This window comes from Bubalus kerabau, chromosome 19 (genome assembly GCF_029407905.1).
Source record: "Bubalus kerabau isolate K-KA32 ecotype Philippines breed swamp buffalo chromosome 19, PCC_UOA_SB_1v2, whole genome shotgun sequence".
In the NCBI taxonomy this organism is placed as follows: domain Eukaryota; kingdom Metazoa; phylum Chordata; class Mammalia; order Artiodactyla; family Bovidae; genus Bubalus; species Bubalus kerabau.
The window spans coordinates 20,331,034-20,342,172 of record NC_073642.1 but is presented as its reverse complement, the minus strand read 5'-3'; the positions used below and the strand labels follow the sequence as shown (position 1 = coordinate 20,342,172).

The 11,139-nt window shown below is 45.9% G+C and overlaps 1 long non-coding RNA gene across 4 annotated transcripts; it reads right to left on the bottom strand.

Moving 5' to 3' along the window:
• Positions 1 to 324: 324 nt before the first annotated feature.
• On the bottom strand, positions 325 to 6,702 carry LOC129633792 (uncharacterized). 4 transcript variants are annotated; one of them, XR_008705291.1, is made up of 7 exons: positions 6,391 to 6,702; positions 5,746 to 5,913; positions 5,413 to 5,546; positions 4,960 to 5,038; positions 2,285 to 2,391; positions 1,878 to 2,018; positions 325 to 616 (listed from the first exon to the last, which is right to left on the bottom strand). It is a non-coding gene; the product is annotated as an uncharacterized LOC129633792 (long non-coding RNA). The 4 variants fall into 4 exon arrangements; XR_008705293.1 differs by lacking the exon at positions 4,960 to 5,038; XR_008705292.1 differs by lacking the exon at positions 5,413 to 5,546.
• Positions 6,703 to 11,139: the final 4,437 nt, after the last annotated feature.

Here is an 11,139-nt window from a genome sequence, read left to right as displayed (position 1 = left end):
TCTTAATTACAGGCTCTTCCTCTGTAGCCCAACCCTCCATCTCTGGGCTGGTTCTCTCCACCCGCCCGGAGTGGGGAAGGGCTGGCCCAGAGCAACTGAAGAGGAGGGGATGTGGAGGAGACCCGCAGCACCCAGCTGGGAGGCTCAGTCCCTTCCAGCAGTCAGCCTGATAGAGGGGAGAGGGGTGTCCCTCCCCAGGAGGCTAAGACTGCCCCCCCTCCACTCCCTAGCAAAGTGCTAACTCTGCAACTCCAAGGTGCAGGGCCTTGAGGGCTCCCCATCCCAGCTAAGTCATCGAGGAAGAAAGAGGGATTTATTGCCAATAACTTCTTGTAAAAGAAAATAACTGTGTGTGTGTTTTAGTCGCTCAGTCGTGTCCGACTCTTTGCGACCCCATGGACTGTAGCCTGCCAGGCTCCTCTGTCCATGGTATTCTCCAGGCGAGAATACTGGAGTGGGTTGCCATTTCCTTCTCTAGGGGATCTTCCAGGTCTCCTGCATTGCAGGCAGATTCTTTACCTTCTGAGTCACCAGGATGGTTAAGACTCCAAGCTTTCACTGCAGAAGGTGCAGTTTCAATCCCTGGTGGAGCAACCAAGATCCTGCATGCTGAGTGCTGCAGCCAAAAAGTTTAAAAACAAAAAACCTAAGTCTCTTTGGCACTGTTGAGAGAGGACTAGTTCATCATCCTTGGTGTGCAGTTTCAGAGACAAGAGTGCTGATATCAGAGGGCAAGACTAACCAAGGTGAAGGTTCACTGGAGGGGCCAGAGCCCTAGGTATTCCCAGGAAAAACTGGCCTTTCCCAGCAAACTCTCAGGTAAACTTCAGATAGTAATAGATAAGCTAAAAGGTATTACAGAGAGAGTTTGGAGAGACTCCTGGACACTGCCATGTCCTGCTATGCAGGACTGTCCAGTCCAGCCCATGTGAGCAAATCCTGCCTCTAAAGCCACCAAGGGACTGTCCTGCTATCAGCTCACCATGCAAGCAGGGACTATTTTGCTGATGATTATTTTCCAAAGCCTCGAAAGAGCCTGGCTCATATTAGATGAAACTGATCAGCAGTGAGGCAGAGTTCAGAGGTAAGAGTATAATCATGAGGTGTGAACACAATGAATCCACTGTCATTGGCTTTTTCCTTGCAGGACCAGTGGAGATGGACTTGAACCTGACAGCAGCCCCAGTTTTCTAAAATTTTTAAACTCTGGGCTCCGTCCAGGTTGGGGGGGAAGATGCAAGAAGTGAAAGAGGCTGCTGAAGCCTCAGAGAAATGTACTTTGAAAAACTGACCTGCCCTTGAGCCCATCAACTCCCTCTCCCCACTTTCAGTTTCTTTCCTCTGAATTTAGCACCATCCCCTTAGCAACGCTTGTTTCCATGGTTTCCTCCTTGACAAAGATCCCCAAACCCCTCCTCTCTTTTTCCTTCTGACAGTAAGGGGTGATAGGGATCCTCAGGGTGGCCATTCCATGTAACCATGGAAACAACTAACTGAGCCTTCATTTATCTTTTTGTGAAGAGAGCTGGGGAATATGGGAAGAGAGGGGCGGCGGAGGGTGCAGGCTACGGCTGCCATGGTCATAAACATGCAGTTGAGGGACTTGCCCTGACACTAGCCTGTAAGATTCAGTTCAAATACTTGCTGAGTCCCTACTTTAAGTGTGACTAAGCTCCAGGGAATCAAAGGTATACATGACATAGCCCCTATTATTGAAAGGCCTAGAGTTAGGTCATTGCCCCAGTCAGACTCTGGCATAGATGGGGTCGCTAAAGGAGGTGGCTCTTGATAGCACCATCACGGTCGAGATTCTGTCCACTCCCAGGATCCCCTCCAGTCAAGAACAGAAAAGACTGACCAATGGGGTCTGTACTTACATTAAGGTTTCTTAGGCTGTTGTCAGATGATTTCTGTCTTGGAAGACAAGGAACTTTGACGTGCCCTTGGTGGCTCAGACGGTAAAGTGTCTGTCTACCATGCGGGAGACTGGGGTTCGAGCCCTGGGTTGGGAAGACTCCCTGGAGAAGGAAATGGCAGTCCACTCCAGTACTTTGCCTGGAAAATCCCATGGACAGAGGAGCCTGATAGGCTACAGTCTATGGGGTCACAAAGAGTCAGACACAACTGAGCGACTTCACTTCTTTTTCCTTTTTGAGAAGTGGAGACTAATGTGAGCATCCCTAAGCAAGACTGTTTGGAAGAGTGAGAAAAAAAAAGACCTGCCCAGCTCCAGCACCATGAGCAATTTGGGTAATCTCCAGTCCCAGGGATCTCTACCACCTACCTGTCACAGCCTTCCTGGAAAGTTATATCTTCTCTTACACCAAATTAGAGGGTCATTGTCTCCATCTATCCACCTTTTTGTCACTGAAAATGCAGGCCAGAAGACAGCTGTGAAGAATTTAAAATAGAAAAATAAATAAAACTACCAGGGACATCAAAGTTGGACAGAATGAATCCAAATGCTGAGATATATGTTCATCATAAGGAACAAAGCTCTTTGCTCTTCTAGCTTCCCAACCTCAACTCAATTTTCACCAAATCCCTTAGGGTGAGGAAAAATTCTATACTTCTAAGGGAAATCACAAAGATCCCTGGACCACTGGTGTGCTGATACCCATAATCTGCATGGACTTGGAAGAATGATTATTATTAAAATATATTTTAAAATGAAAAAAATTCACAGAATAATGTGTAATTCAGGACTTACTCATGGTCCAGTGGTTAAGAATCTGCCTGTCCAATGCAGGGAACAGGGGTTTGATCCCCAGTCCGGAAAGATTCCGCATGTTGGGGAGCAACAGCCCGAGCACCACAACTACTAAGCCTGAGCTCTAGAGTCCATGCTCCACAAGAGAAGCCAACGTAATGAGCAGCCTGCACATCACAACTAGAGAAAGCCCAGGCAGCAATGAAAACCAAGCTCAACCAAAAATAAAATAAAAATTTTTTTAAAAAAGAATAATATGTAATTCAGATGTGTTTGAGTAAGCTACAAGTAACTAGGTAACAAAATTCATCTTTGCAAGTCAAATGAATCTGAATTGGCCAAAGCAAACAGCACATCCTGGGTCTCAGAACTCTGAGTTCCATCCTTTACTGCTACTGGATGGTACTAAAGCAGATTCAATCATTCCGGGTACCCTGCTCACTTAGCTAGTCAGAAAAGGATAAATGGCATCCTCTGATTGGTTGACAAGGCAACATACACCAACCAATGAAAGAATGCTTCTTCCCTTCTGGCCAGTAAGATCTCAGTTCTCTTCTTGAAAGGAAAGTAGACCCTTTGTCCATAAAGAAAATGAGCAGAAAGAGAATAATAATTAAAAAACACTGTTGCTATGGGACTTTATTGATGTGATCAATGATAGCTGCCCCAGAGAATTCATAAAGGAAGGCACTTCTTTGGGAAGAAAAGTACAAAAAGCAGACCAGCTGTCTGGTCTGAACTAAAAAGAAGTTTCTATAGTAACGTGTGAGGGGAAAGCATTTTAATGTAAATGTCCCCAAAATTATATCTAGCCAGCCTATGGAGGTTAATTTTGGCATTCAACTTAGTCTGGAATTATAATGATCTTTAAAAAAAATTTTTTTCATTAGCAATGAGTGAAAGAAAGGTGAAAAGTAAAGATATGTGTGTCTGTAATGCAGAGCAACAAAGATAAAAATGATAGTTAATACCTGGAAGAGAGATTTCCTCTATTCCTCTGTTGTCAAGTGATAGCTCAGTTTAAAACAAGGTTTTATTGTAGAAAAAGAAAGTTCATGGCTCTTAAGAAGTATTCTGAGTAAAGTAGTGCATAGAGCTCAGGTTGTTCTGTTAACTTACTGGCAATTTCACCTTCAGTCATCCTGAGAATGTTACATCTGCCTTTAAGAAATTATGGGTAAAGTGATTTTCTACCCAGATACTGTGAATGAATGCAGGCAGGCTAGTCTGATAGGTGAAAAGCAGAATCAGTGTTTGTCAATCCAGGGAAATGGAAAAGCTCAGATTTGAAGCTTTAAGTGCTTCATTTCCTAATTATGAAGGCAGAGCTGAAGAGAAAGAAAATAGAATTTTGAGGACTCTGATGCTGGTGATGCAAATGGCTTTTGCTAAGGGAGTCCCATTTTTTACCACCTGTGCTTTCTGTGTGGTCTGTGGGAAGAGGTGAAAAGAGAGGGGTAATCAAGAATTCACCCTCTCCAGCATGAGGAGTGTTTAGGAAGGAATCACTGCTAAACCAAGGAAAAAGCCTCTCTCTACTGGAGACACTGTTGGACAGTTTCCTCTCTGTTCATGAAGAACAAATGTGTCTTTCTCATGTAAAGGGAAAAAAGCAAAGCACACAGGGCTGGGGTGGCAGGGGATGAGCCCTTCTGTCTAAAGGATCACAGGAGAAAAATAAAAGCCCCAGTAAACCCCAGAGAAAGGACAGGGTAGGATATGATTACCTTTCTGAAGGAGGTGGGAGAGATGAAAGGAAGGACTGAGGTGGCAGAAAGGTAGCTACTTCGCCAGGCACCTTGATTAAAAAAAAATAATTTGCCTTCCAGGATTTACTCTTAACCCCCAGGAATTTTGAGGAAGCAGTTGTTGACTCACATCCAGACCAAGGAAGGCAGGAGCTCCAAAGCAGATATTTTCAAGAATAAAGGTGCTTACAGATAAATTAATAGCCAAAGACCCTCCACTCAATGTAACCAGGGAAACAAGAGGCTGGGCTGGTTGCCTGGCAACCACACTCTAGTGGGGGGGGCGGGGTCCTGTCCCCCTCTCTTCCTCCACCACCCCTGTTAGCCCTTTTGTGATAACATCTTCCCTTGGGTGGCTATTTTCGTTCTTGGCAAAATAGTCATTCACCTCCTAACACAAAGGGCACTCTGTGCTCCTTTGGCTAAACGGACCTCAACGTGCAATTTGGACAGATTTCATCTTCACAAAGTTGTTGCAGCCCTGATAAATGTGGTTTTTACCTTGACCTCCATAGCTCGATATTTCCTCCCACCATTCCACGCTTTTCTCTTCATTTACCGGCATTAAGGCCTATGGAGACTTCGGGGAGAGTGAGAGAGAAGGGGGGTTCGCAGTAGAGAGAATGTGACTTGGATGTGGCGACCTTCCACAGGACACCAGTGCTTGGGTCCCCGGTAGAACCACTGTCCCACTTGTGCCTAAGCTCACCACTTACAGGAGCGCATCTTTCCTCTTCGACATCCTGCCTGTGCTTGGCACCAAGTTATTCCAAATGCTTTTAGAGGAGGGACGATAGAATGCCCTCCCAGAATTTGATACTTAAACTCCTGAAAATAGGGAAGATGAAAAACCCTTCCCCTCCTTTTCTTGGTGAACCCTGTCTCGCCTCCCAGCCTCCCTCGCTAGGGATCTGGGGAACTGGGCTAGGAAGCAGAGTACCGGCGGGAACCCACCCTTGGGCGAAGACCGGCAGGGCGCTGTCCACCCTCTGGTGCTGAAGCTGAAGTCTCGGACTCGCTGCGGAGGGGCTCTGGGGACCATCGGCCGACCCGTTTTAACTCCGAGGTAGGGACGTAAAGTGCAGGCGCTCCGTCCGCCGCCAGGGTAAAAGGCGAGATTAGGACTTGTCTGCACTGGATGCGCTTTTTGCAGTAGACCCGACTCCCTGCCCGGCTCAATCCCCCACGCCTCTCCTTTTCCTTCCCCGGGTGAGTGGGATGATCTGCCACAATCACAGTGCGGCAATTTGCAGTGGGATAATTACCCGGTGGCCTCCCAGCACTTACACCTTTTCTCTTTCGGCATTAGGCTCTCTGCGTCTGCACGAAAGGTCCAGGGGGCTCCTGGCTGTCAGATCTCGTGGCGGGCGGAGGCCGGCAAGGCGGAGAGGAGAGCCCTGAAACACCTCACCCCGCCGCTTTTCTGCGTGCAACAAGTCGGCTTGAATCCGGAATCTGAAAAGCGAGGAGCGCGGGAGAGCGGGCGGCGGCCACGGTGAGCTTGGGGAGGTTGTGGCCGAAAACCGTGCACTCCGGGGTCTGGGGGTGCTGCGCATCTCGGATGGGGCGCCGAACCCAGCCAAACAGACTAAAGACTGGGTTTCAGCGTCGCCCGGCGGAGTGGGTACGAGAACTAAACGCCCCCATTGCTCCGAGCGGGTCGAGCACGCTCTTTGGAGCGCTGGAGTGCCAGGTTTAGGAGCCGCTTCCTGCTTTCCAGGCGTCCTTACCGTCTTCCCCGCCCCGCTTCCTGAATTCGGCGGCAGCTGCAGCACCTTTGGCAGATGCCAAGCTCGGTTGTCCCCTTTTGGCCCCCCAAGGCAGCCCCAGACTCATCCTGGGGAACCTCAGTTCCGCTCTGCAGTTCCTCCAACCCCACACCCTTGGCCCTGAGGCAGAGAACTGGATCGGGGATCCTGGTGGGGATTTTACCTGGCTTGGGTCGCCACGGCCTGGAAGAAAGGTCACTGCTCTCCACTCCTCTCTGGAAGAAATCCCCTCACCACCCCGCCGCCGGCTCCTCGCTTCTCCCCTAAGAGCTGCAGATCTGGGGGCGGGGGTGCGGGTAGGAGCGGGGAGGACTCGGGAGGGATATGGAGCTTAAGGAAAAAAACCTGTGAAGCATCCTTGAACACTTGCCTCTCTCCGGTAATCGGTGCTGTCCGGAGCAGTGGCCGCTCCGCCCGGGCGAGAGGCGGATCCAGAGTCCCAGCAAAGTAACCTCGGTGCCAACACCGTCGCCGCAGCTGCAGGGGCCGGGGGAGTACGGCTGCTTTAAAGGCGAGACCGACCCACAGGTAGCCAGTCAGCGCCGAGGACGCCCATGACGTCATCCAGAAGGCAAGCGGAGAAGGGAAGTTGGGGGTGTGGTCACCGCACTTCACAACAAAAGTCCGCTGTGGCCATGGCAACAGCTCGCGGAGGTCGCGGGCCAGCAGCTCTCCACCTTTTCTCTCTCCTGTAGAGCGACTGGGCTCCGGGATTCCAAGCCCCTGTATGGCTGAATGCTAGAGGAGGGTTCCAAGCCAACTTTTCCCCAACAGGACAGGCACTAGAGCTAGACTCGAGTCCACCTCTCTGTCCTGGCCCCGGGTGAGGGCAGGAGAAGGGCTGCCTAACCCCCAGGATACGCTGGAAGGAGGATAACGCAGAAACTTGCATTTCCACAAGGGCATCTCCTATAGCTTCACTTCCCCCAAATCGCCCGTGCCTGAGCAGATCAGACCCGGATCACCTGACCGCACACAGAGACTACTTCTCCCTGAATTCAAAGATGCAAACGCTTACTCTTCGTATCCACTCTTCGAGGATGCGCTGTGCCCGAGCCAGCACACCCAGGCAGCGCCCCCACGGAACCATCTGCCCCAATCCCCGCCTTTGTACGTGGGTAAACCGAGGCTCCGAGCTTACCTTATTGGTCCGGAAAACAGCCAAAGCCACGAGAAAACAGCCACGGATCTAGGGTTCGCAAACTGGTGGCCAGGGGTCTAAATGGGGGCACAGAAGTGTTTACTGGGCTCTCAGAATTTTTAAAAATGTGAAGTACTTGTCTTCAGGATTGAAAAGGTTCACACAGAAATCTGGGATTTCTGTCTCTTGAACAGGGGAGCTGGCATGGTGCATGCCATGAAAAAACACTGACCCTGTAGTAAGGGCTGAAATCCAGTCCAGCCTAGGCCCATCTCTCCTTTTTTATCTTTTTTTTTTTTTAACGTAATTAATTAAATAATTTTGGCTGTGCTGGGTCTTCACTGCTGCACACAGGCTACTCTGCAGGTGCGGTGCACCGGCTTAGTTTCCCGGAGGCGTGTGGAATACTCCCATACCAGGGATCGACTCCGTGTCCCCTGCATTGGCAAGCATCCCCTACCACTGGACCAGAAGTTCCCACCTCTTCTTTTTGTCAGTGTCACCAATGTTATCTTCTTCTTCTTTTTTTTAACAGTAGAGAGGAAAGTGAAATATTTTTGTCCCCATCTCACCTGCTCACTTTTTAAAAAACTGATTTAGTTATTATCACTTATTATCATGAATGATTCTGTACAATTTGGTCAGTAACCATTTAGTTATCTATTACTGCCTGATAAATTACCCTCAAATTTAGCAGCTTAAAATAACAATCTATTGTTTTATGTTTCCAAGGCTCAAGGATTGGGGAGAGCTTAAGCTGGGTGGTTCTTACTTTTACCTGGTTGTAGTAAAAATGTCTCACCCGCTCACTGAATGTTACCTGTCAAGCCCTGCAGTCATTGAGTTTTCTGCCCCCCTCCTCCCCAACCCCCACCCCAGTTCTGACAGGAACTGGTAATGGCTTCACTCAAGCTGAAATTTTTGCTTCACTATCTGCCCTGCAGGTCCACCCTTTGGCTGACACTTGGACATCTGTCAAAGAACACAGAGCAGGATATTTCCTGCTAGTAAAGCTGTCTTTTCTCCCCACCTTCCATTTTCACATTTCAATTATGCAGCTTTTGGAAACATTTAAAAAACATTTTTCATTGATCACCTAGAGATTTGTTTACGTAAGACATTCTTTGCATTTCCGTATCGCAGGAATAACATCTCATTAATAAAAATACAGAAAAATAGAAGAAAAAAAATTTATCACTTATCCCCTAAGGAATGTTTTACATTTTCTGAAAAAAAATTGTGAATACAACCAACCAACTAACCTGCAGACAAATGACCAAAACCCACCACCATCAACAATAGAGCCATATAGTTGTGTCTCACATATTCGCTGTCACACAGCCACACTTACTGGGACAACCATAATGCGCATTTTGAATATATGCAACAATTGGGAGGGCAGTTATCTTTTCTCTCCCTTAGCAGTAGAATCCCCCCTAAGGAGAAAGAAGTTTTTATTTATATGTACTTACTATCCAGGCAATTCTAGTTGAAAGCAAAGGTAACTTTGTACTAGGTCAACTCCCAGTCTTGCCCAATATGGATTACTTCTAGCTTATTCAGGAAAATGAGGGCCAGAATAGATTCTGCATCACTGTTTTGGTGGGAAACTGTTGTGTTTCTGGTTAGTACATGGAGTCCTCCAGCATCTCATCATTTGGCCTGATTTTGTTCCTTCACCCAGCATATTTTTCTTAGAGCCATTCTCCTTGTGAATTTTAGAACTCTAGGCTGTCGAAGTATTGAGAGTAACAATATTAATGTTCCATTCATTGTCTTTCTAAACCACTTGAGAGTTCACCAACCATTTCACATGGTATATCTCTGCTGATTCTAGAAACTTGTTTTTTTAATTAAATTTATTAATTTTTAATTGAAGGATAATTGCTTTACAATATCATGTTGGTTTCTGCCATACATCAACACAAATCAGTCATAGGTACATATGTCCTTTCCCTCTTGAACCCTCTTCCCACCTCCCACCCCTTCCTATCCCTCTGCATTGTTACAGACACCTGGTTTGAGTTCCTGAGTTGTACAGTAAATGCCTGTTGGCTATCTATTTTACATATGGTAGTGTAGATGTAGAAACCACTTGTTTTATGGATGAAGAAACAGAGGTCAAACCACTTAATTCACCCTGAGTTATCAGTACTCCTTTTGCTGGACAGACCCAATTGTCTCCCTTATATGAATCATCACATTGCAGGTAGATTGTTTACCATCTGAGCTACCAGGGGAGCAACCTAAGTATCCTTCAATACATGAGTGAATAAAAAATGTAGCATATACATCAATGGAATATTAGTCAGCTTTAAATGAAGACAATTCTGACACATGCTGTAACATGGATAAACCTTGAGGACATTATGCCAAGTGTAATAAGCCAGTCATCATATTCAAAGATAGTAGGACAATCGGTAAGCTTTAAAAAATTAAAGTATAAAATTAGGTGTAAAAATATACCTAGTTTTTAAGGTCTTAAAAAGGAGGAATAGAAACCATGCTAAACGAGTGGGCAATCATTTTCGAAATGAAGAAATATATTAAAGAGAAACCGAATTTGAATAAATGAAACTTCTTTAATGGATAGGTTAAGCAGCAGATTAGTTTGTGCTGGAGAGAGAGAACTAGTGAACTGAATGATAGTGAAAGAAATTATTTTGAATTTAGCTGAGAAATAAATTGATACAAAATAGGAAAGAAATATTAAGGGGTAAGAATGAATAAATGAGAAAGCCTAAAGTATTTCTATTAGCTATTCCAGGAGAAGAAAATAGAGCAAGATAAGCAATATTAGAAGGGACAACAGCTAAGACTCTTCCAAAATTTATTTAAAAAACAACAAAAAAAACCATGACTCTTCAAGTTAAAGAATCCACAAGTCCTGAGAATAATAAATAAAAAATAAATTCACACCCAGACACTTAATTGTGAGCCTACAGAACATCAAACACAAAAAGAAAATCATAAGGGTAATTGAAGATGAAAGACACATTAATAATAAACAACAATGTGTGCATTGTTAGTATTTTTAACTAGCTCTTATAATTAAGGTCAAAATGACATTTTCAAAGTGCTGGAGGAAAAGAAATGTCATCTAGAATTCAATACGCAACTAAACAATTATTCAAGAGTAAATTTGAAATAAAGAATATTTTAAAGAACCTGAAACTATAGAGCTTAACAGCCTTTCTTCATTACAAGAGCCACAGAAGGATGGGCTCTTTTGTTGTTTAACTTTTGGCTATGCTAGGTCCTTGTTTCTGTGTGTGGGCTTTCTCTAGTTGCAGCAAGCAGGGGCTACTCTTTAGCTGGGGTGCATGGACTTCTCATTGCAGTGGCTTTTCTTGCTATGGTCCGTGGGCTATAGAACACTGGCTCGGTAGCTGTGGGGCCTGGGTTCAGGTGCCCTGAGGCATGTGGTGTCTTCTCAGACCATGGATTGAACCTGTGTCCCCTGCATTGGCAGAAGTATTCTCTACCACTGAACCACCAGGGAAGGCGAAGGATGGGCTTTGATAATGAAAATACTGAGGGTCAAAAGAAGGAATGAGATGAAAGTTGTAATAAGGACAATAGAAATTAGAAAGTACGAGGACCTCCCTGGGTAATACTTCCATTGGTTAAGACTGTGAGCTTCCATTTCATGGTGTACAGGTTTGATCCCTGCTCAGGAAACTAAGATCCCACATGCCTCATGGCAGCCAAAAAGAAAAAGGAATTAGAAAATGTGTTCATAAATCCAACATAACATATAAAATATAACAA